Here is a 22,842-nt window from a genome sequence, read left to right as displayed (position 1 = left end):
CTTTCAAGAAAGCTGGATGGAAATTCCAACCCTACAAAGACAGTTCTCTCTAGAGAAGGACGTTGGCTCATAAGAAAACTAAGACTTGACCCTTAGCATCTCTGTGGTAGGGTTCCTCAAGACACTGGTATATACTGGCATACAATTTCTTAATAAATCATTGTTGAGTGCTCACAGGTAATTTAGATGTGTGGCCATTATATTTTTGATAGCCAGACTCTTTTTGTTATAACATTTTTATTTGTAGAGAGTCACACAGCAGAAAGAGAGATTATGGAGTATTGAATGAAATCTTCCATTGATAGCCTAAAAATTATGTAAGCTCAGCAAACATAATGATTTTAAAATAATAGCAAATGGTGTCGGAATGGGAGATTTGGGGAATATCCTATTATTCTCAAAGAGGTTTATGAAGACCTTTTCAGACAAGGCTGAAAATGCCCTCTCGATCTTGTGCCTGTAATTTCAAATGCTTTGTGATTTGTGGGTACCCGTCATGAGATGCCAATTATACGTTTGATTTGTAGATGCAAAATGCTATTGGGGATGCATGCCTTCCCTTCTCTGAGAGGATTTAGGACCAGTAATTGCATAGGGAAAATGAAGGCATGAGAGAGCGGGTGCAAAGGGAATTAATGGGCAAATATCCATCAACAGAGATGGGGAAAGTGACTATTTATGCCCATGTGTTCATTTCCTTCACCTGGCCTTTTCAGAGCCACGTGGATAAAATGTAACTAAAGAAGCCCAAAGCAAGGGAGACAGTCTTAGAGTTGCAAGGCTTGCATCATCTCAGTGCAATGTTTTCTCTCCCTGTGAGCCTCTCTCTCCCTTCTTAGTGCAGGTGGGTCCTTGGGAGAAACCCTAGGGTGGGGGTGCATTTCCGTTCACCAGCGAGAAAGCTTGAAAAAGGGAGATCAGGCATGGAGGTCTGTCCTGGGAGGCAGGCAGAGGGATTTAAAAGACAAGTGATTTTTTGGGGGGGAGGGGAGAGAAATAAATTGGCTCCAGCCAGACACTCCAAAGGTTCCTGCTGTGGCTGCTGAAGATGACCATTTATTGAACAACTAATATCTCCTAGGAACTTTGCTGACCACCGCAAATGCCTTCTTTCATTTTGTGTGATTATCTACGTGAAGTGGGAACTATGACAAAACTGAGGCTCTGAGATTAAGAAATGTACCCAATGCCACAGAACTAGAGTCTCAGAGTAATGACATTTCTCTGGTCTGTTTGATGAGAGAATCCGTGGTCCTAACCATGCCACCCCACTCTCTATGACCAGCCTCACCAATAAGAAAACTTCGTGGAGACCCAAAAGTTAAAGGTTCATTGAAATGTCACTAGATTGACAATCACTTCGGAGGGGAGAATTATGGGAATGTTGGAGATAAGAGCCCATGATTTCAAAGGCATGATATAGGGTGCCCGGGTGGCTCAGTTGGTTAAGCATCCGATCCTTGATTTTAGCTCATGTCATGATCTCAGGGTGGTGAGACTAAGCCCTGTGTCAGGCTCCAAGCTCAGTGGGGAGACTGCTGAGGTTCTCTCTCTCCGTCTCCCTCAGCCCCTCCCCACCCCGTGTGCACTGTCTCTCTCTCAAATAAATATTTTTTTTTTTGAAAAAGCATGATACCATAAAAAAAGAGGAAATGAAAAAACAGTTTAGCCACTAGCTTGGTGGTTTTGCTCATTATTGTATTGTTACTGGTGTTGTGTTTTTGCTTTCCTAGCAAGCTGACAAGTTTTCCGTTAAACTGGTGTTGCTGGTCTCCAGTTCCATACATTGACTTGAAAAAACAAAAGCTACTCAATCTATTTGGGCAGCCATTCATCAGTGGTCACTGCTTGCAGGAAAAACTCCACTTCAAACGGCCGGATGTCTACGTTAGACACCCCCATCCTCATTGCATTTGATTTTTCCAGGACCAATTTGTATGTTTGCAAATTAGTATTTGGTATGTTAGTCATATCATTAAGTTCAAGGAGAGAGCCTATTATAAAATTAATAAATGAGTTGTTACAGAGCCAAGCAAAATACTCCAGAGTCAGGCAAATTTTATCAATCAAACAGGGTCACTTCTGAGAATTCAAAGAGCTTTATTGCTCAAAAACTGGGACAACACTCATTAGCCAAGGCTGTTCCAGGCCAACTGAGACATAAGTTACCACATCCCTGAGTAATATGATCACAGCATCACAGCATCACAGCAACACATGCGTGCATGTGCGTGCGCACACATACACACACCCCTACACATGCAGAGCCAGTGGAAAAAAAATCTATTAGGGAAAAAGAGGACTTTCCATCACTGTAATGGGTTAAGGTCAGGTTTTACGCATCTCAGTATTTACGGTGCCTAGCACAGGGCCTGATATTTGGTGGGAAGCAAGTCATGTTATTGTGTGTGTGTGTGTGTGTGTGTGTAAAGTAGGCATGCATGAGTGTATGTACACGAGTGTATGTGTGCATGCACACTCCCCCCACCCTAATCTTCCCATCCAATATAGTCATTTTCACACAAGGAGAGAAGAGGTGGGTTTTTTTGCTTTTTTGTTTGTTTGTTTGTTTGTTTGTTTTTTCCCCCTGGCTGACATTTGGAAGCTGAGCTTTTCGGACCAGCTCAGCTCTCCAATCTACTTTGTCCTTCTAAATGGATTCCCCAGAAGAAAAGTCAGAGACAGCAAATGCCTCCCCCACAATACAGATAAAATTTTCTGCTTAATTAGGCATTGACATGTTTACTATAACCTTTACAGAAGAGTAACTCGTGCTGAGAGACCCTTTTTGTCTGTTTTCTTCTGCAGAACAGACTAAATCTCATGCGCCCGATAAGGTAACGCATCGAAAAGCTTCATAAGAAAGTGCCAAAGCATCCGTCAAAGCCAGTGTATTTTAACGATGGCTGAAGGTTCCAAGGAGTTTTTAAAAACACATTTTAATATTATACATTTAAAGCCGCTCACTTGACTTAAGTGATTTCGTGTGCCACCGGCAGCTGATGCGAGAGGAAAGACAGCCAGAACATGGGTGATCTGGGTGCGTAATGAGTATCTGTCTCTCTCTCGCTATCGATGATTTGTTTAATATGATTGCATCGTGTGTAAATCTTGGTAAAGTGGATGAGTGGCAAGTTTATTCTTATGAATACTTATTCAACAAAAGAAGATGATCACAATTACGCGAAGGCACAATGAAAAGAACTGTTCTCTGGAGAACCTCCTTGTGGATCTCAGGTTCAAGATCAAACTGTGGTGGCAAACATCTCCCTTTCCAACCTAAATTTCGAATCTCATCCCTTGCTGCTGCCGGATCCTGGCCACATGACACTTGCCCATCCCCAGGATGGCGAATTCCTAAGCAAACCCTCTCAGTGCTCTAAGGGATTGACTCCATGGATGGTTTCCCTTGTACATGACCACCGCGCCCACTGTGCCACCATTATTCTTCCCTAGGGTGAGGAAGTGGCCTTCCTGCTTCTGTTTCCTCCAGGTTGTTTTTCAGAGAACAGCTAGAATATTCTTTCTCAAAAGAATAAGGTATTGGGTGGTGACATCGTTCTGTTTTAACCCCTGCATTGTCTTTGTGCTGCACTAAAAATGAAATCCCAACCCTTAGCATGGTCTGCAGAGCTTGTAAGACTTGGCCTCGACTTCCCTGCTCGATTTTTCTATACCCTCATTCTGCTTTCCACGCCCAAGGGGTGACATTGTACTCGCTCCTTCCTGAACCTGCCAATCCCTTCCCTGATGTGGTTCTCTACAGCTGCAGACCTCTCTGCCTGGAAAGTTCTTTGGACCTTCACACTGTGATTCCTTTTCATTCTTCAGGTCTGTGCTTACAGGGTCTCTTCTGGAGAAGCCTGTCCTGGCCAGTCTCCCCTTCTCTGCATAACTCCAGATCACATCCCCCTGCTTACTGAGATGCGGTGGCACCCACCCGACTCTGAAATCCTCTTGTTTCCCCACGGCTTGATTCTTCCCTCCCACTAAATGCGAAAGGGAAATATTTGTCTCCCAGGAAGATAGAGACCTTGCTTCTCCCAGCACTCAGACTGCACATTGGCACAGATAGGCGTCTGCAAATTATCTGAGCGGATGAATGAATAGATCATACTAAAGCAAAAGGATTATTCCAGTTGCAAACTCTGCCCCCATGTCCCTGGATGGTGTAACTGTTACCTGTTACGGACAACGCTCCCTCCCCTCCCCTTCAATATAGATCAGGTGCGAATTACAACCATCCCCGATGAGCTCCTCTCAACGATAAAACCAGAACAATCCCATAAATCATCTTTTCAGACCAACATAGCCACCAACATTCTTGTTGCCAGAAAGCCCTGAGCTGTGAATTTAAACTCTTAAGTAGGAAGACTGAAAAGAAGCATCAAGACTGCAAAGCATCAGAAAATGTGCTCTTAATGTGAGCAGACTTTGATTCCAAAAAGACTCACCAGTGGGAACTTTCAAAGTATGGACGAATTTTGTCATGAATAAAGTACACTAGCTGTTCCATGATATAGATTCTGCAAATATTAAGCTGGTCTTCTCCCGAATTCTTGATTTTACAAAGAAATGTCACATGAGAAATATATTTTGCATGCTGTGAACTTTTTACCCTATTAGTGTATGGCTAAAATTCAGAAATAAATCCCTAAATTTTAGAAATTTTCTCTTCTATCAAAGATTAAAAAAACAAACAAAAGAGAAACAATTTTTTTAAAATTATGATTTCAATTGTTCCAAGAATGTCTGTCTCTTCAGAATGAATTAAATGAAATTGTGCAAAATAATTCCTGGGTGGCATGGTGATAGATAACAGATTTTTTTTTGCGAGGCATACATTTTTGTCATTGCCTTGAAAAGCCACCATGGAGTGTTTGCCGCACAAACACTGACATTTCTTATTTTATTTTTTTTATTTTTTAAGATTTTATTTATTTATTTGACAGACAGAGATGACAAATAGGCAGAGAGGCAGGCAGAGAGGGGGAGGGGAAACAGGCTCCCTGCTGAGCAGAGATCCTGATGTGGGGCTCCATCCCAGGACCCTGAGATCATGACCTGAGCTGAAGGCAGAGGCTTAACCCACTGCGCCACCCAGGTGCCCCAAACACTGACTGACAGTTTTTAAAGGGGCAGGAGAGGTGGGGACAGTAATAACCCGAGAACAATATAAAATTCAAGAAGGCCGATTTTCAAAAAACTAAACCGGAACTCAACCAAGACCTCATTTGAAAACATATCCAGTGGTGACAGGATCGTTTTCACCAATCTAGCCCACTAAATGACAGTTTAAAATCACACGAAGTTTCCACAGTGCGCAGAGCAGCCGTCGACGTCAAGGAAGGGATCGCGAGGACTTCTCGCCGTGGGCTAAGTAGGTATGCCACATGGTGACACGGAGGAAGGCCTCCCTGTCACGAGACTCTAGTGTTTTGGTGACTGTGTTCTAGAAACCCACGAATATGTATATTATTATTGGCACTCATTGGCACTCTTGTTGGCATGCTGAGTAAAGAGATAAGATTTCGTTCAAGGAGGTGGAGGTACTTCCCGTGGTGGCCGGGCCTGGAGGGAGGGCCCTGTGGAGCTGGGCTTGGGGTTGCTGAAGCTCTGTGCTTCAGCACGTGCCAGGTTAGAGGGCCAGGAGGGGGGTCCCCGACATGCTGCAGGAGCACAGACTTCACATTCTGAGAATCTAGCTACCCCCGAGCCCAGGCTCCATCTCCCTGCAGACTGGGGAGATCGTCGAAGCTCACGTACCTTTCTAAACAGGACCATTTTCAACAGGGAAAGGACCATTCACGGCATGTGGTTTTTTAATCCCTGTCCCACTACACACAACTCATTCATGTAAGGGTGACGTGTACACACGGGTCCAGAGAGAAGGGCTTGTTCCCTGCGGCTGAAGGTCGGAAAGACAAAGCGAGATCCTTATTTAAAGAATGGTGGAGAGGGGCTGGGTGCAGCGGTGCGGGGTGGGGGGTGGGATGGGGGCTTCTCCGGAGCCCGTAAGTGCTCTCTAGAGACGGACCCAGAGCTTTCTGAAGGTCATCGAGAACGACGCATCTCTTTTATTATTTCCTATAGACCATTTGGTTAATGGGAACATTTTACTTGTACGCTGAGACACATAGCAGGTGGGGTCTGAGTGAAGCAAAAAACACATCCATTTAGTTAACGTCTCTTGTTGTGGGCACTTTTCTGAGCCCTCTTCCGAGCATTTTGCACCATGAAGCTGTTTTCTGATCTCGCTCTGTGTCTTGCTCTGCGTCTTGGTCATCAGCAAGAAAAGGACGATGTGAGTTTACATGAGGGGAAGGGGATCCTCTGTCATCCCCTTGTGGTTCGTCTGTTTATTCATTTAATCAAGAAATACTTACTTTGCAGCTACCACATGCGAGACACTTTAGTCAAGTTTCACTGGAGTGCCTGTCACCGGGATTCTCCAAAGGCCAAGGACAGTAGAGGGATGAGTTGTGGAGAGAAGGCGGACGCCGCATGGCTGGGATAGAACGAGGTCACGGAAGGGGAGGTGGAGGTGGCCGGGTAACTGAAGTGGGCCAAGTAGGCCAGATGGAAGAAAAAGAATGCTCAGCTGCAAAGGTGAATGTCGTTGGCACTTGTCTAGATAGACGCAGGGGAGCTGCGGGCAGTGGGAAATTTCCATCAGAGCGAAAGGGTGTGGGACTAGCCACGGGGTGGGGCGGTCTAAGGGCTGCCAGAATTGTTTGGCTACACCTTGCCGATGAAACCAAATGTGTCTGCACCCGACTGCACCCTCGGAACCCAGGGATCCAGGGCAGGCAAAGAGTGGGAAGAGTGGGTGTGCTCTGCTGGTCCTTCCATAGACCAGATCTTTTACCTTGATTCCTTACCACGTGGAATAAGGGTGACAGTCCCAAGCCTGCCCAGCTCATGGGGCTCTGTCGGGACACAGAAAGTGGATGGTAAGTCCTCACTGTGCAAAGCTTGGTCCTTAGAGCGGCAGCAACATCACCTGGGAGCGTGTTAGAAATGCAGACTCTCCCCACAACCCAGGCCTACAGAGCAGGAGGCATTTCACAAGCTCCCCAGGGAATTCCTCCACGCAGACAAGTTTGAGAAGCCCCACCGTGAACTGCAAAACTGTTAATTAGTGCCACAATATTTATCAATCTGCTTCTCTCTCTCCCTGTGCTCATATGTGTGTGGGGGGTACCAGCTTTGGGAGAAGACAAGGCATCTTTGAGAGGGCCAGCCCCTGTCCTCTCCAAGGGCCAAAAGATGAAATGCCTGGGGCCTCGACCACTGCTCCCAGTTTACACTGAGAAGCATGGAGCAGGAGGAAAACAAAAGTTACTGATTCAAGGACTGACCCGTTAATGAAGAACTAGGATGGCCCCTGGGCCGTGGCATCAGGCAGGTCTCCCTTCAAATCTGCCACTTACTGCTTCATGGGAGAGTTGCTACACCTGCCGGAGGCTTAGCTTCCTCGTCTACAGAAATGGGAATGATTACAGTGTCTACTTCATAGGAAAGAGAGGAGTATCAAATACGATGACATATGCAAACCACCAAGGCTGTAGGACAACCTCCCAACCTCCCGGGCCTGTCCGAGGCTTTTTATAAACACAGCCTATCCTGACCTCCCACCTTTAACCCACAGACGGCTGACATCAGTTGACTTTGGCATCTTTTTATCCCTAAATCCTATTCCAAGCCAACAGCTTTTGGATGATATTTGCATTAGATGTGAACCAGGTTTCTATGTGTCATGCCTAAGAAAGGAGCTTCCTTCAGTTTGGGATTACTTAACATGAAATCATTCTTCCAAGAAGCCAGTGGTATGTGTGCTGGGAACTTCCACACAGCAGTGTGCAAACATCGAAGAGCAAGTTGTTACGTCATTACCCATAGTGATCATGTCTGCAGTCCTCCAGAAGTAAAGCGATGAACCATCCAAGGGGAGAGGTCTATGTTGGAGGCCTTGGGCTTTGCACTGAGAGAAATGACTAATGCTCAAATCAGAAGGTCTAGAAAAACGCTCTGCATTTAGCTACCTACAATATCCATCCAGTGTAGAGTCTTACTGTGAAATGTCCTGGTGACAATTTTAAAAAGCAAAAGGAGAAAATATTCATGGAGGAGGGTTAGAAGGGGACTAGTTCATCAGCTTTCTGGTGGTTCCCGTTTACAAGTCATTATCCTTATATTATCTTCACGCCAAGAGGGCCGTAAATCAGGAGCAGGGTATAAAACGAAATGAAACGAAATCGGAACAAAGAAACGACACAATAGGACTGAGGCTTTCCTAGGAAATTAAGCTTTTTTAGGCTTTGACTTTTCAAGCGGGAGCAACCGTTTTCAGCAAAATGGACATCCTGATTTTCTATACATTTTCTTCACCCAGGGAGATAGAAACACACTGACCTTTGTAGTTCTTCCCAAGACTGGAAAGTTTGGACGGTTTTTTTTTTTTTTGTCCCCAAGAAAAGGGACATGAAACATTGTCCAGAACGACCTTCAGAAAGTATATGCAGCTGAGGTAGCATCTGTATTTTTTCAGACAATATATGCCCATTTTACTTCAAATAACATCGGCGCATACATCCCGTGGAGTAAGAAGGTGATTTTGTTCCCTGCTTGCCTGGCCTGAAGTCAAATGTCTTTTCTTTTGTTTTCTTTATTTCTCTTTCTTTTTCTTTTCTTCCCTTCCCTTTCCTTTCTTTTTCTTTTCCTTCTCTTTCTTTCTGATAAATGCTGCTTCTTTCTCTGAAATATTTCATGCAGATAATGGATAATGACCACCTCTCATTGCCTTTTCTCGAAGACGTCTAACTGCATTAGCCAGAACCGGAGAAATTTTAACTTGCTTCTTTTGCTAAGTTCATGGCTGTGACCACTTCCCATTAAGAAAGAGAGAGAGAGAGAGAGAGAGAAGCTCACACTTCCCTCAGAGAAGCTGAATTGGCACTGTCAGCAATCTGGCCTTTTCTTTCCTGGTGAAGAGTCTTTGCTGTCCCTAGAATCACAGAAGTCTGAGGTGGAAAGACTTCCCGTATCTTATGGCCAATTCGGCTCTAGCCTGGGAAGGATTTCCTTGTCCCGGTGTTCATCAGTTCTACAACTAATGGCTTAAACATTGGATCGTCCCAGTCTTCTTTGCGTTGGATTCCCCACCAACATGATTGTTATGACCAATCTGGCTATGGGCATGACCATTCGTGGCCACCCTTCCCCCCAAGAGTTGAGCCCGGTCTCCACCATGATACAATTGGATCTAATCTAAGATTTGGGGAAAGCTCTTAGCTCAAGCTTTTGTGATGTGCTTTCACCATTTTATTCACACATTAGTCAAGGAAGCACTCAACATACACTTGGACGGCTTTAGTAATGGAGAACTCCCAGCTTCGAGGAAGCTTATTCTCTATTAAAAGAGAAATACTAATAGCTAACATCTATTGAGAGCAAATGTTCAAGTAAGAGCCACTGGGCTAATTTTTTAGATGTGTTACATTATTCGATCCCCACAACACTATATGTCTTTCCAAATCCGTGGTAACGGTGATGGCATCGCATTGCCGAGAATGTTAATTACATCTCCAGAGGCACGTAGCTGAATTGGGACTTGAATTGGGATCTGTGGAGCTTTACAGTGTATGCTGGACTCTTCTTTCTCCCCTCACTTCCTGTATCTAATTTGTCAGCCAGACATGTCAATGCTATTTCCAAAATAAATCTAAACTCTGCGCCCTGTCATCCACCTTGACACTGCTGCCTCGGTTCAGGCTGCCGTTAGTTCTTCTCCGGTAGATGTGGCGACCTCCTCAACTGGTGGCCAGGCTTGCTCTCCTACAGTCCATCAACCTGCATGGCAGTGACGGGGACCTGTTCACTGGAGCGCCGGCTTCCTCAGCATAACCCCTCTCAGCCCTTGGGTTCATGCTCCCTAATGCAGCCTGTAGCCTCTGACCTCACCTCTTTCCATTTCATACCCCCTCCCCTCAGTGTCCCCTTGCTGACATCTAAGTCCAAATTTCTCCTACCTGCTCCCAAACTCACCAAATTCTTTACCCTTCTAAGATCTTGGAAATTCTACTTCTCGTACATGGAAAGTCCCCCCCCCCCTTTTTTTTTTTTTAAGATTTTATTTATTTGACAGAGAGAGATCACAAGTAGGCAGAGAGGCAGGCAGAGAGAGAGAGAGGGGAGGAAACAGGCTCCCTGCGGAGCAGAGAGCCCGATGTGGGGCTCGATCCCAGGACCCTGGGATTATGACCTGAACTGAAGGCAGAGGCTTTAACCCACTGAGCCACCCAGGCGCCCCAGTCTTCCCCTTTTTATAATTCTAATTTCTTCTCAGTCTTTTAGTATCAGGTCAAAGGCCTGTCTTCAGAGGGGACATCCCTGATTACTGAAACCACCACTGACTCCTCCCAAGTCCCCAAATACTGAAGTTATTTTCTATCTCAGCCTCCCTCTTCTTCTTGTACAGTTTTTATCTCAACTTTCAACTCTTTTATTCTCCTATTCACTTGGTTGTCTGGCTTCCCAATGGGACTGTAAGTCCCCCAAGGGAAGGTGGAGTCTATCTTGTTCACCATTGTTTTCTATTGCTATCCAGGGCCCAACTTGTTCAAAAATTTGTTGACTATAGAAAGAAATGAATGAATGACTGGATTGATAAATGAATAAGGGAGTGATTGCTTCAGGAAAGGACAGTTTTCTCTGGCTGACAACCTCAGATTTTATTCACTGGTTCCACCCTCTTTCAAGCTATAAGACTTTTTAACAGCGTATCCCTTTGGGTGATTGAGGTTCAACACAGGGTGGTCTGGTCCTCCTGGGAGGCAGAGGAAGTCAGGGACAGATGGGGGTGTGGATTCAGGGGCACTGAAAAGACCCTTCCTCCTCAACTCGGGAAAACTTTCACACCCTATTTCTTGCCTCAAGCCCTACAATTAGAGTCTTGATTTGTTTGGCAGGAGGCACATGGAGAACTCACTGCTGTGAAAATAGAAAGACTTTTATCTCATCTTGGCACTTCAGGGTGAATGAGTTTATCAGATCATTTCCTGGGAGCTGGTTTTTGTTGAAGAACATGTAGCCCCAAGAGCCAACTGGTTCATCATCTGACTCTAACCCAGGGGTCCTCAACCTGGAGCAAGTTTACCCCCAAAGGGACATTTGGCAATGTCTGGAGACATCTTTGATTGTTACAACTGGAGAAGAGGTTCTTCTGTCTACTAGTGAATAGAGAGGCCAGGGGATGGTGTTAAACACTCTACCAGGCACACGACAGTCCCCTAGAGCAAAGAAGTACTTAGCCCCAAATGTCAACAGTTAGAAAATACTGCAAAGTCAAAGTCATCTGCATCTTTGAGAATAAGCTATGAGGAAAGGGGATAAGTCATCCTGTGTCTAGTTGTCAATGAAGCAAGGGGCTGCCTGGAGAAGGCTCAGTGCTATTAAAGGAGAATCAGAAAGCAAAGCGTGGGCATCCCTTCACAGCGATTACGTCATGGAATCAAAGAGCACAGCGTGTACAGCAAGGCTGCCCGGGTTTAAATCCCGCCTCTACCCCCATCTCCCATTGTCATCTTGAGCAAACTAACCACCTCTGTGGTTCTCTTTTCATCTATAAATTAGAGGTAATAATAGTACCTGCCTCAAAGATGACTAAGAGATTTGAGATAATTGGAAAGAACTCAAATGCCTGGTAATAGTAAGCACTCCATATATGCCCACTTTCCTTGTTACAAGAATAAAGACCTGGCCACAAAGAGCAACACGATGGGGCTGGATTTCTCAGGATTTTAGTATTTATTCTTTCAAGTGTTGGCTGAAAAAAAATATCCATCATGTTCTCAGCATTACTTTTCAAGCAATTCCTTCTGGATTCATTTAAATCCCCTTATCAGATTGAGTATTTTTATACTACAAGAAACAAACAAACAAAAAGTTAATGATGAAAGGGATTAGCATTTCTAAATAACTCCGGTAACTCTGTCAAATAAATCCTGACCTATTTCAGTTCTTAATTAACTAGGTTAGCTTTTAAATGAGGCAACTTATATAATAACAGCAAGTCGGATCTGGGGCCAAATCCCCACTGGACAGTTGGATGAAGCAGTTCTTGGAAACGACCTGAATTCCGGGAGATATAGAGGTCTGCGATCTTTTTGAATCGACAGTTTGAATAATCTATTAGAAAATACACTGGGGTTTTCTGACCCTTCGATTTTAGGTGAGCGTTGGTTGAAGACAGCCTTTTCAAGCCTTGTCACCTTTTCTCGATCTCTGCCTATAAAGGAGATAGGTAAATAGGAAAAGTCTTAAGATTGCTATGTGAGTGCCCCTAAGCAGTACTGAAATTAGATGTCCCAGGAGAGGGCAGGGGAAGAGGTCTCATATCTTCCAATGGAGAGCACTGATAGGTGGCTCATAATATAGCCACTATCTTGTCTTTGGTATTCATTCTGGCCTTTTTCTCTGTTTTACGTATTTTCCTCTACTTGTATATCTTCCGATGTCAGTTCTCAGCCAGATCCTGAACCAGTCTCATGAAAGCAGAATTCCCCTAAAAAATATTAATATCTGTATATATATATATATATATATATATATATATTTTTTTTTTTTTTTTTTTTTTTTCCTTAACAACAACAAAAAGGACAGTGTTCAGGTAATTGGTTAGTTTGCTTTTGGGTGTTCGAGGTAATTCTCCTTTTCCTGGAGAAATGACAAGAAAAAGAACCAGAACTTTCCGAGCTGGAGAAGGACTGTTAAGAACTTTCTCTCTTGAGAGAGAGAAGGCCACCTTAGAGTTTCAAAGAAGACATTGGTGGCCTTGCCAGATCATGTCAGTTTTTTTGCTACTTAGAGATGTTGAAAAATGAACTTTGCTAATTCTTGGGCAATGCTGTTAAATCATCAGCGTTCCCAGATACATTATCGTAAACAATGTGGTTACTCCCCAGGCTATTAAGTATGGGCGGGACTGGCGCCACCCAGGTCTGTGTGGGTCTAACCTAATCACATTGTCTAATTTGTCTAACCTAATCACGTTGCAATAGTGGCCCATTTAGGTGATTTTGGCCTAACCTAAGCCAAGAGGAGATCAACTCTCTCAGTCTGATCTGATGGTTAAGAAAGTAAAGGTCTCTCCCTTTCCTCCTTTCCCTTCTTATGCATAAATATATAATCGGATAAATGACTAGTAGCAATTTCCTTGAGAAATTGTTAATATTGTTTGTTATTATAATTAATTAATATTAATATTATAATTATACAATTAATGTATTTAATACAATTAATACAATAATACAAATAAATACAATTTATGTAATTAATATAATTACAATAATACAATTTAAATTGTTCATTAATTGTTTTTATTATATATTATAGTATATATTATATATGTATTATATAATATATGATATAATATATAGATTATAATTTCATTAACAATGAAATTGTTAATAGCCTTGGGAGAAGTTAGCCCAAGGACCAAGCTAGCACACCAGAGCATAGAGCCAAGACAATTACAACAAAATGGAACTAGAACCTTGATCAGACTCCCCCAGAAGTCTGGTTGTCTTCGTACTTTGAAATTTCATGAGCAAATAATCCTCTTTCCTGCTTAAGATAGTTTGGGGGGAGTTGCTTGCACCTGAGAGTTTTATGATAAAGCTATCAATCTGTGCACATTGGTAACTATTACTTTATAAATTAGACACATTTTTATCAATACATGTACCTTAGCCTTGCTATGTACTAGCACTGTTTGTTTGTTTTCTTTTAGATTTTATTTATTTATTTGACAGACAGAGATCACAAGTGGTCAGAGAGGCAGGCAGAGAGAGGAAGGGAAGCAGGCTCCCTGCTGAGCAGAGAGCCCGATGCGGGACTTGATCCCACGACCCTAGGATCATGACCTGAGCCGAAGGCAGAGGCTTAACCCACTGCGCCACCCAGGCGCCCCTGTACTAGCCTTGTTTTATTTGTTGGCTTGTGTATTCTTTTACCCTCGACAATTATGACCTTTTTTTTTTGGTTTGACAAAGTGTAAGGTAATCTCCTTGTACTATTTTGTCCATTAATTATCCATGATGATAAGAAGGTCAATGCTGTAAAAGTTGGGATTCCTGTTCCCCGTTGAGCACCTAACCCATTATTAGCTACACATTGACTATTTTGAATTCGGAACCCACCTTACATGCCATCTCTGCCCTGAGCTCTTCCCCCAAGATCCCCGAGTAGAATCTCCCTTTCTCTGTGGGTGCACAGGACTTTACCCATACCTCCTGCTGGACAAATCAGACTGAGATTCTTGATCTCACCTCCCAGATGGTAAACTCTTTAAAAGCAAGGAAGTCATTGGTGTCTGTCTTCATGTACCCAGCCCTGGGAGTTTTAGGCTCACAGTAAGGACTCCATAAATGGTCTTCTCTTTCTTCGCCTATTCTGTCTTCTGCAAAGTCACACATGGTCTTGCGCACAGTACTTCAGAATATTGCTTAAGTAGATTAGCAGAGACAATGGTTACCCAAGGTGGGGGGTCCCAACACCCAAGTGCACACTGAATTCGAGACACGGGTGGGCTCCCACCACTCTTCCTGGTGACACCTCACACATTCTTGATGACTCAGCTGGGGGTGGTTTAGTCTCTTAGGGACATTTGGCAACGTCTGGAGATATTTCGTGGTCCTAAATGGGGTGATGGAGTGGGTATGCTGCCGGCATTGAGTGGCGGGGGGAGGCCAGGGATACTGCTAAGCATCTTACAAGGCACAGAACCACCCCATAACAGAATGATGTGGCCCAAATGTCAGTACTGTCGAGACAGACTCTGAATTGGGAGTCTTTCTCTCCGATTTGAACTTGAGCCCCATGAATTAATTCCTGCATCCCCAGTGCGAGTCACAGGTCTCGAGGTGACTGTTGTCACCTGTGCTTTTGCCAGAACACCCTCTACCCCCTACTGTGGGCCACCCCCTACAGTGTCCACTGTCTCTCTGCTTTTGCAATTTGGGTGAGTTAATAACTGAAATCATCTCCCCTTTAAATTGAAAACATCTGCCAGGTTAACAGGAAATGTAACTGATTTTATTTTTTAAGGCATAAGATCATCATTGGGACTGACTTAGTTCTAACACTGTCAAAGTTGGGCTATATAAATCTGCTCTCTTCCGGGGGCTCAGTCGGTTAAGCCTCTGCCTTTGGGTCACATCACGATCCCAGGGTCCTGGGATTGAGCCCTGCGTTGGGTTCCCTGCTCAGTGGAGAGCCTGCTTCTCCCTCTCCCTCTGCCCTTCCCCTGCTAGGGCGTGGGTGCTCTCTCTCTCTCTCAAATAAATAAAATCTTAAAAAAACAAAACAAAACTCCTCCTGTCCAGGCACATTGGGAAGGAGCCAGCAGGATATAAGATTTTGGTCTTTGGGCGATTAATTCAATGAGACTCCAATGCATCTGGACTATTTTCCAGTAAGAACAATCCAGACTGTATATGTGTTTAAATGTCTGGTATTTTGTTTAAAGAACAGGGAGGTAAAACAAAAACATAAGAATTTTCTCTTTTCTCTTTTCTTTTTTAATTAATTAATTAATTATTTTTAGCATGGGTATACTACTGCAGGTTGGCCTACCAGACTGTTGTTCCATAGAATTAAATTTTTTTTTTAAAGAATCCATTTATTGATTTCTTTTAGAGAGAGTGCACTAGTGGGGGGAGGGTGGAGCAGACAGAGAGGGAGAGAAGCAGACTCCCTACTGATCGTGGAGCACCATCTGGGGCTCACTCCCACCACCCTGAGATCAGGACCTGAGCCAAAATCAAGAGTTGAACGCTCAGCTGACTAAGCCACCCAGGCACTCCTTGAACTCATATTTGGACCCCACGACTCAAGCACGGAAGATGGCTGGAGTGGACCCATCCTGACAAGAGCATCAGAAAGAGGTCATCCTTAGGTTCTGTGTCCTTGATCTTCAGGGCCGCACAGGCTTCTTCTCTTTCAGTGACCCGTTCCATCGTTCCATACTCCTTCCAACACACTGCTTGTCCTGACTCAAGTTAGCCAGAGATAGTATTTGCCCCTCACAATGCAAGACGCCCCTGGCTAACAGAGCTCCACACAGACCTTGAGTGAAAGAATGAACTTGCTCTAACTCTAACGAAGTGACTTCTTTGCATGTCAGAGTAAAAGGAGCTCAGGCTCTTGCTGACATTGCAGTAGAGGGTGGTGGAAATGGACAGAACATAACACAATGCCAGGAAGAACACCTTATCTCTGGAAATTAGAAATTTCCCTCCAAAGCCAGAACCCCCTCCCTTCAGACGTGCATTTTTCCATAGATCCTAGTTGCAAGTATGGGGCTGCCTCGAAAATGCTTTTTAGAGACACATCATCCCACAGTGACTTGAATGCACCCGTCTAGAGGATGTTTGCAGCGCTCATAGTCTATCGTGTCAATAATCTGCATATTTAAGAGTCCCCACATGCTCATTGAGACGATAGATGGGACTGGTACAGTCTACTGGGTCAAAAATCTGCTTTAAATAGTCTATATACACAGTCGGTTGAGTAAATAACAGCATTTTCAAAAAGCCCCTAAATATATAATAACATGATAAATCGCATCGGCTTCTAAAGACGCAGTCTCGCTACCGCTGATCAGGAAAATGATGTGCGCTTTAACAAGCCACTTACAAATGATCTCATCTTTCCCAGCCATGGGAGCATTATCTTTTCCTCCGCTGTATTTTTCATGTGTAGAGGAAGGGAACCCAAACGCACACGCACGCACACACACGCATGCACGCACACGCACGCACACACGTGGTATATATGTGTGCGAGAGATGATCTTGCACAAAATAAACTGGGTTTGAGCTACTTGTCCAGAGGTAGGGAGGCAAGACCAGAGAGCAAGCTTCCCCTCACACTGGTTTAGTCGGTTCTCCCATCACTCAGCTGTGTGCGATTCCGAGTCAGGATGAGATCCAAGTGCGCAAAACGGGTTCTGCTGAAATCAACCAGGGGCATGGAGTAGGGGACCTCCGTCTGACCTCATTTTGCTGTGAAGATGACTTACTCCGGATCATTTCATTAGAACCCTGTTTGCTTAAAAACCGTGTTTATCAGCACCATACTCAGGTAGCCTCTGCTTGCGAAGTGCCTTACAGTTGTCTTACTTTAGCTTCTCAACACTCCCGCGGCGGGGGTGAGGTTATTATAGTTTCATTTCTAAAGATGGAGGAACTTAAGCTCTGAGGAGTCAACCACTCACCTAAGGTCACACACCCAGAGACTGGGGGACTTGGGCTTCGCAGGGAGCTTATGGGGCTCCAAAGCCAACGCGTGCTCGTGGCTGTGCATTCAGCCCTGCTTTGCTCTGGCGTGCAAGCTGTGGGTGTGTGTGTTTCTATCATGCAGTGCCCGCTTCTCAGCAGAGGCTGCACTCTGCAGAAGCTTGGGTTAATATTATAGTGTTTTTGGGGCGGGTGGTCAGGTTAGGGCACACTTTGAAACCAAGCAAGTAGGGATCCAGAGCAGAATGGAGTAAGAGCAAACATAATAGAAATCCCGGTCCAGTTCAAAACACTTGTTAAATATGAAAAATAAAGGAATGTGATAGCGAATAAAGGACTTGGCCTTGGAACTATGGAAGGGAGGACAGCTGGGTAGAAAGGACTCTTGGGGATGTGGAGAGATTGTGGGGTTATGGGTAGGTCCAATGAGAAAGGTCAGGGAAAGGCGACAATTCGACTTTCAAGGCTGACCACCTGAGCAGGAAGTCCATGGGCCGTCTGTGAACTGACTGCCTCCGCTGTGGCTTCCTGCATTCAACTTTGCATTTGGTGGCTATTACTTAGCGGTGCTGAACAATATTGTGTTGGGAAAAAAAAAATCACAAGTGAATCGATGTGACGTCCTCATTATAGTCCTGTCATTGACCAATTTGCCAATCAGGAATGAGCTAATCCACTTTACAGAAATATGAGTCGCAACGGAACAGACGTTATTTTATCTTTCATCCTTAAAGATCTTTCATGTTCAACTAACTCAGTAGCTAACATCCTGGGCACCTTACCAATAAAACCTTAACATTGAATTAATTACTCAAGCTAACCAACTTAAGATAAAGGAGGTAAATTTAAGCCTCTTCCAGGGCACAGAATCGGCATCTTATGACATCTCCTGTTCTGGGGAGACATGCAGGAAGAGTCTCCCCTTTCCTCCTTTGAGCGCCTACTTTACGCACGGTAGAGTGCGAAGGATTGGCAATGCCAAAAAATTGGCATTATTTTGGAAATATCCCGTGAGGGAGGCATTTTTCCTTCCATAATAGAGGTGAGGAACTTGAGGCGAACAGGAGAGATACAGCAGGTTCTCCGGTCGAGTCTGAACGTAGCAGGACAGAAGCCACGTGCACAGCCCCAAGGCCCAGGCTCCACCCGCCCAGCCCGCAGGGAGACGGAAGGAGACACGGTGCCAGGCACTGAACGTGAAGAGCAGTCGCCGTCTCCTCTCCTCTCCTCTCGAGCTACCAGACTCCTCAAGGAACAGATCCCATCCCTGTCACCGACAATTCTGGAAATGTTTAGCCATCGAGACGGAAGATACGTCAGATCATGTCACTTGCCTGCTCAAGCCCCCCATCCCCCCAGGGAAATCCGTCTCACTCACAGAGGAAGCAGAGGCTGTCACCTTGGCCTCCGACTTTTGTGCATGGCAGCTCTCCCCTTGGACTCCAGCCCCTTCTCTCCTTCCTCTCGCCCTCAGTTTTCTGCCCAGTCACACTAGCGTCTTCACTGCCAGTTCCCAAGCAAACCACGAACACTCCCATCTTTGGCTTTTGCATTGGCTGTTCCCCCTCTACCTTTCCTCCACCTTCTTTAAATCTTGGCTCATGCATAATTCCCTAATGACGCTCCCTTTGATCGCCCTGTTCAGAATTCCAACTGGTCTCCCGACTCTTTCAGAATGGCTGGTTCCTTCATGCTTTATGGTCTCTTTTTCCATAATGCGCCATATTCAAACTTAGCCCAGAATGGATTTTTTCTGATGGCGATCGTTCGTGGTGATCTTTCTTTGTTAGGCTGCAGCTCCGTAAGAGCAGGGACCTTTGTCTGGGGTTGGACGCTGCAGTGGAAGCAGCTAGAGCAGTGTGTGTGGCACATAGTAGGTGCTCAATAAATATTCACTGACTGGCTCCATGGATAGTTCAAGAACCCTGGGCATTTTTTTTTTTTTTTTCCTAATGCATTATATTTTATTAACTCACTAATGAAGAATAGAGATATTTTGCAGAGTTATAGTCTTTGAAATGGAATAAACTTCCTCACAAACAGACAATAACAATGTCAAATGTCAAATAACAGAAGATAACATCTTAAGAATATGATTTCATTTCCACCAATTATTAAATGTCATTCTACCCAGAGACTCTAACTTTATTTTTTTTTTTTCAGTATTCCTACTGCTATATCCTCTGTCATTTATTTATTTTATTTTTTTTTTTAATTTTTTTTATTTTTTTTTCAGCATAACAGTATTCATTATTTTTGCACCACACCCAGTGCTCCATGCAATTCGTGCCCTCTACAATACCCACCACCTGGTGCCCCCAACCTCCCACCCCCCACCCCTTCAAAATTCTCAGATCATTTTTCAGAGTCCATAGTCTCTCATGGTTCACCTCCCCTTCCAATTTCCCTCAACTCCCTTCTCCTCTCCAACTCCCCTTGTCCTCCATGCTATTTGTTATGCTCCACAAATAAGTGAAACCATATAATAATTGACTCTCTCTGCTTGACTTATTTCACTCAGCATAATCTCTTCCAGTCCCGTCCATGTTGCTACAAAACTTGGGGATTCATCCTTTCTTTCTTTCTTTTTTTTTTTTTTACAGCTTTATAAACATATATTTTTATCCCCAGGGGTACAGGTCTGCGAATCGCCAGGTTTACACACTTCACAACACTCACCATAGCATACACCCTCCCCGATATCCATAACCCCACCCCCTCTCCCAACACCCTCCCCCCATCAACCCTCAGTTTGTTTTGTGAGATTAAGAGTCACTTATGGTTTGTCTCCCTCCCAATCCCATCTTGTTTCATTTACTCTTCTCCTACCCCCTCGACCCCCCATGTTGCATCTCCTCTCCCTCATATCAAGGAGATCATATGATAGTTGTCTTTCTCCGATTGACTTATTTCGCTAAGCATGATACCCTCTAGTTCCATCCACGTCGTCGCAAATGGCAAGATTTCATTTCTTTTGATGGCTGCATAGTATTCCATTGTGTATATATACCACATCTTCTTTATCCATTCGTCTGTTGATGGACATCTAGGTTCTTTCCATAGTTTGGCTATTGTAGACATTGCTGCTATAAACATTCGGGTGCATGTGCCCCTTCGGATCACTATGTTTGTATCTTTAGGGTAAATACCCAGCAGTGCAATTGCAGGGTCATAGGGTAGTTCTATTTTCAACATTTTGAGGAACCTCCATGCTGTTTTCCAGAGTGGTTGCACCAGCTTGCATTCCCACCAACAGTGTAGGAGGGTTCCCCTTTCTCCGCATCCTCGCCAGCATCTGTCATTTCCTGACTTGTTAATTTTAGCCATTCTGACTGGTGTGAGGTGATATCTCATGGTGGTTTTGATTTGTATTTCCCTGATGCCGAGTGATATGGAGCACTTTTTCATGTGTCTGTTGGCCATCTGGATGTCTTCTTTGCAGAAATGTCTGTTCATGTCCTCTGCCCATTTCTTGATTGGATTATTTGTTCTTTGGGTGTTGAGTTTGCTAAGTTCTTTATAGATTTTGGACACTAGCCCTTTATCTGATATGTCGTTTGCAAATATCTTCTCCCATTCTGTCAGTTGTCTTTTGGTTTTGTTCACTGTTTCCTTTGCTGTGCAAAAGCTTTTGATCTTGATAAAATCCCAAAAGTTCATTTTTGCCCTTGCTTCCCTTGCCTTTGGTGATGTTCCTAGGAAGATGTTGCTGCGGCTGACGTCGAAGAGGTTGCTGCCTGTGTTTTCCTCGAGGATTTTGATGGATTCCTTTCTCACATTGAGATCCTTTATCCATTTTGAGTCTATTTTCGTATGTGGTGTAAGGAAATGATCCAATTTCATTTTTCTGCATGTGGCTGTCCAATTTTCCCAACACCATTTATTGAAGAGGCTGTCTTTGTTCCATTGGACATTCTTTCCTGCTTTGTCGAAGATGAGTTGACCATAGAGTTGAGGGTCCATTTCTGGGCTCTCTATTCTGTTCCATTGATCTATGTGTCTGTTTTTGTGCCAGTACCATGCTGTCTTGATGATGACAGCTTTGTAATAGAGCTTGAAGTCCGGAATTGTGATGCCACCAACTTTGGCTTTCTTTTTCAATATTCCTTTGGCTATTCGAGGTCTTTTCTGGTTCCATATAAATTTTAGGATTATTTGTTCCATTTCTTTGAAAAAAATGGATGGCACTTTGATAGGAATTGCATTAAATGTGTAGATTGCTTTAGGTAGCATAGACATTTTCACAATATTTATTCTTCCAATCCAAGAGCATGGAACATTTTTCCATTTCTTTGTGTCTTCCTCAATTTCTTTCATGAGTACTTTATAGTTTTCTGAGTATAGATTCTTAGTCTCTTTGGTTAGGTTTATTCCTAGGTATCTTATAGTTTTGGGTGCAATTGTAAATGGGATGGACTCCTTAATTTCTCTTTCTTCTGTCTTGTTGTTGGTGTAGAGAAGTGCAACTGATTTCTGTGCATTGATTTTATATCCTGACACTTTACTGAATTCCTGTACAAGTTCTAGCAGTTTTGGAGTGGAGTCTTTTGGGTTTTCCACATAGAGTATCATATCATCTGCGAAGAGTGATAGTTTGACTTCTTCTTTGCCGATTTGGATGCCTTTAATTTCCTTTTGTTGTCTGATTGCTGAGGCTAGGACTTCTAGTACTATGTTGAATAGCAGTGGTGATAACGGACATCCCTGCCGTGTTCCTGACCTTAGCGGAAAAGCTTTCAGTTTTTCTCCATTGAGAATGATATTTGCGGTGGGTTTGTCATAGATGGCTTTGATAATATTGAGGTATGTGCCGTCTATCCCTACACTTTGAAGAGTTTTGATCAGGAAGGGATGCTGTACTTTGTCAAATGCTTTTTCAGCATCTATGGAGAGTATCATATGGTTCTTGTTCTTTCTTTTATTAATGTGTTGTATCACATTGATTGATTTGCGGATGTTGAACCAACCTTGCAGCCCTGGAATAAATCCCACTTGGTCGTGGTGAATAATCCTTTTAACGTACTGTTGAATCCTATTGGCTAGTATTTTGGCGAGAATTTTTGCATCTGTGTTCATCAAGGATATTGGTCTGTAGTTCTCTTTTTTGTTGGGATCCTTGTCTGGTTTTGGGATCAAGGTGATGCTGGCCTCATAAAATGAGTTTGGAAGTTTTCCTTCTATTGCTATTTTTTGGAACAGTTTCAGGAGAATAGGAATTAGTTCTTCTTTAAATGTTTGGTAGAACATTGGGCTTTTGTTTGTTTGGAGATTTTTGATGACTGTTTCAATCTCCTTACTGGTTATGGGTCTGTTCAGGCTTTCTATTTCTTCCTGGTTCAGTTGTGGTAGTTTATATGTCTCTAGGAATGCATCCATTTCTTCCAGATTGTCCAATTTGTTGGCGTAGAGTTGCTCATAGTATGTTCTTATAATTGTCTGTATTTCTTTGGTGTTCGTTGTGATCTCTCCTCTTTCATTCATGATTTTATTTATTTGGGTCCTCTCTCTTTTCTTTTTGATAAGTCTGGCCAGGGGTTTATCAA

The 22,842-nt window shown here is 43.8% G+C and overlaps 1 protein-coding gene across 6 annotated transcripts in view; it reads right to left on the bottom strand.

The window, feature by feature from the left end:
- The window catches only part of TSHZ2 (teashirt zinc finger homeobox 2), a 439,172-nt gene that overhangs the window by 176,740 nt on the left and 239,590 nt on the right, over positions 1-22,842 (bottom strand). The gene's annotated exons all lie outside the window — the stretch shown is intronic.

The sequence above is a fragment of the Lutra lutra genome, chromosome 9, assembly GCF_902655055.1.
Source record: "Lutra lutra chromosome 9, mLutLut1.2, whole genome shotgun sequence".
In the NCBI taxonomy this organism is placed as follows: Eukaryota; Metazoa; Chordata; class Mammalia; order Carnivora; family Mustelidae; genus Lutra; species Lutra lutra.
Note: the sequence above shows the minus strand (reverse complement) of the source record. Positions and strands in the feature narration are given on the sequence as shown.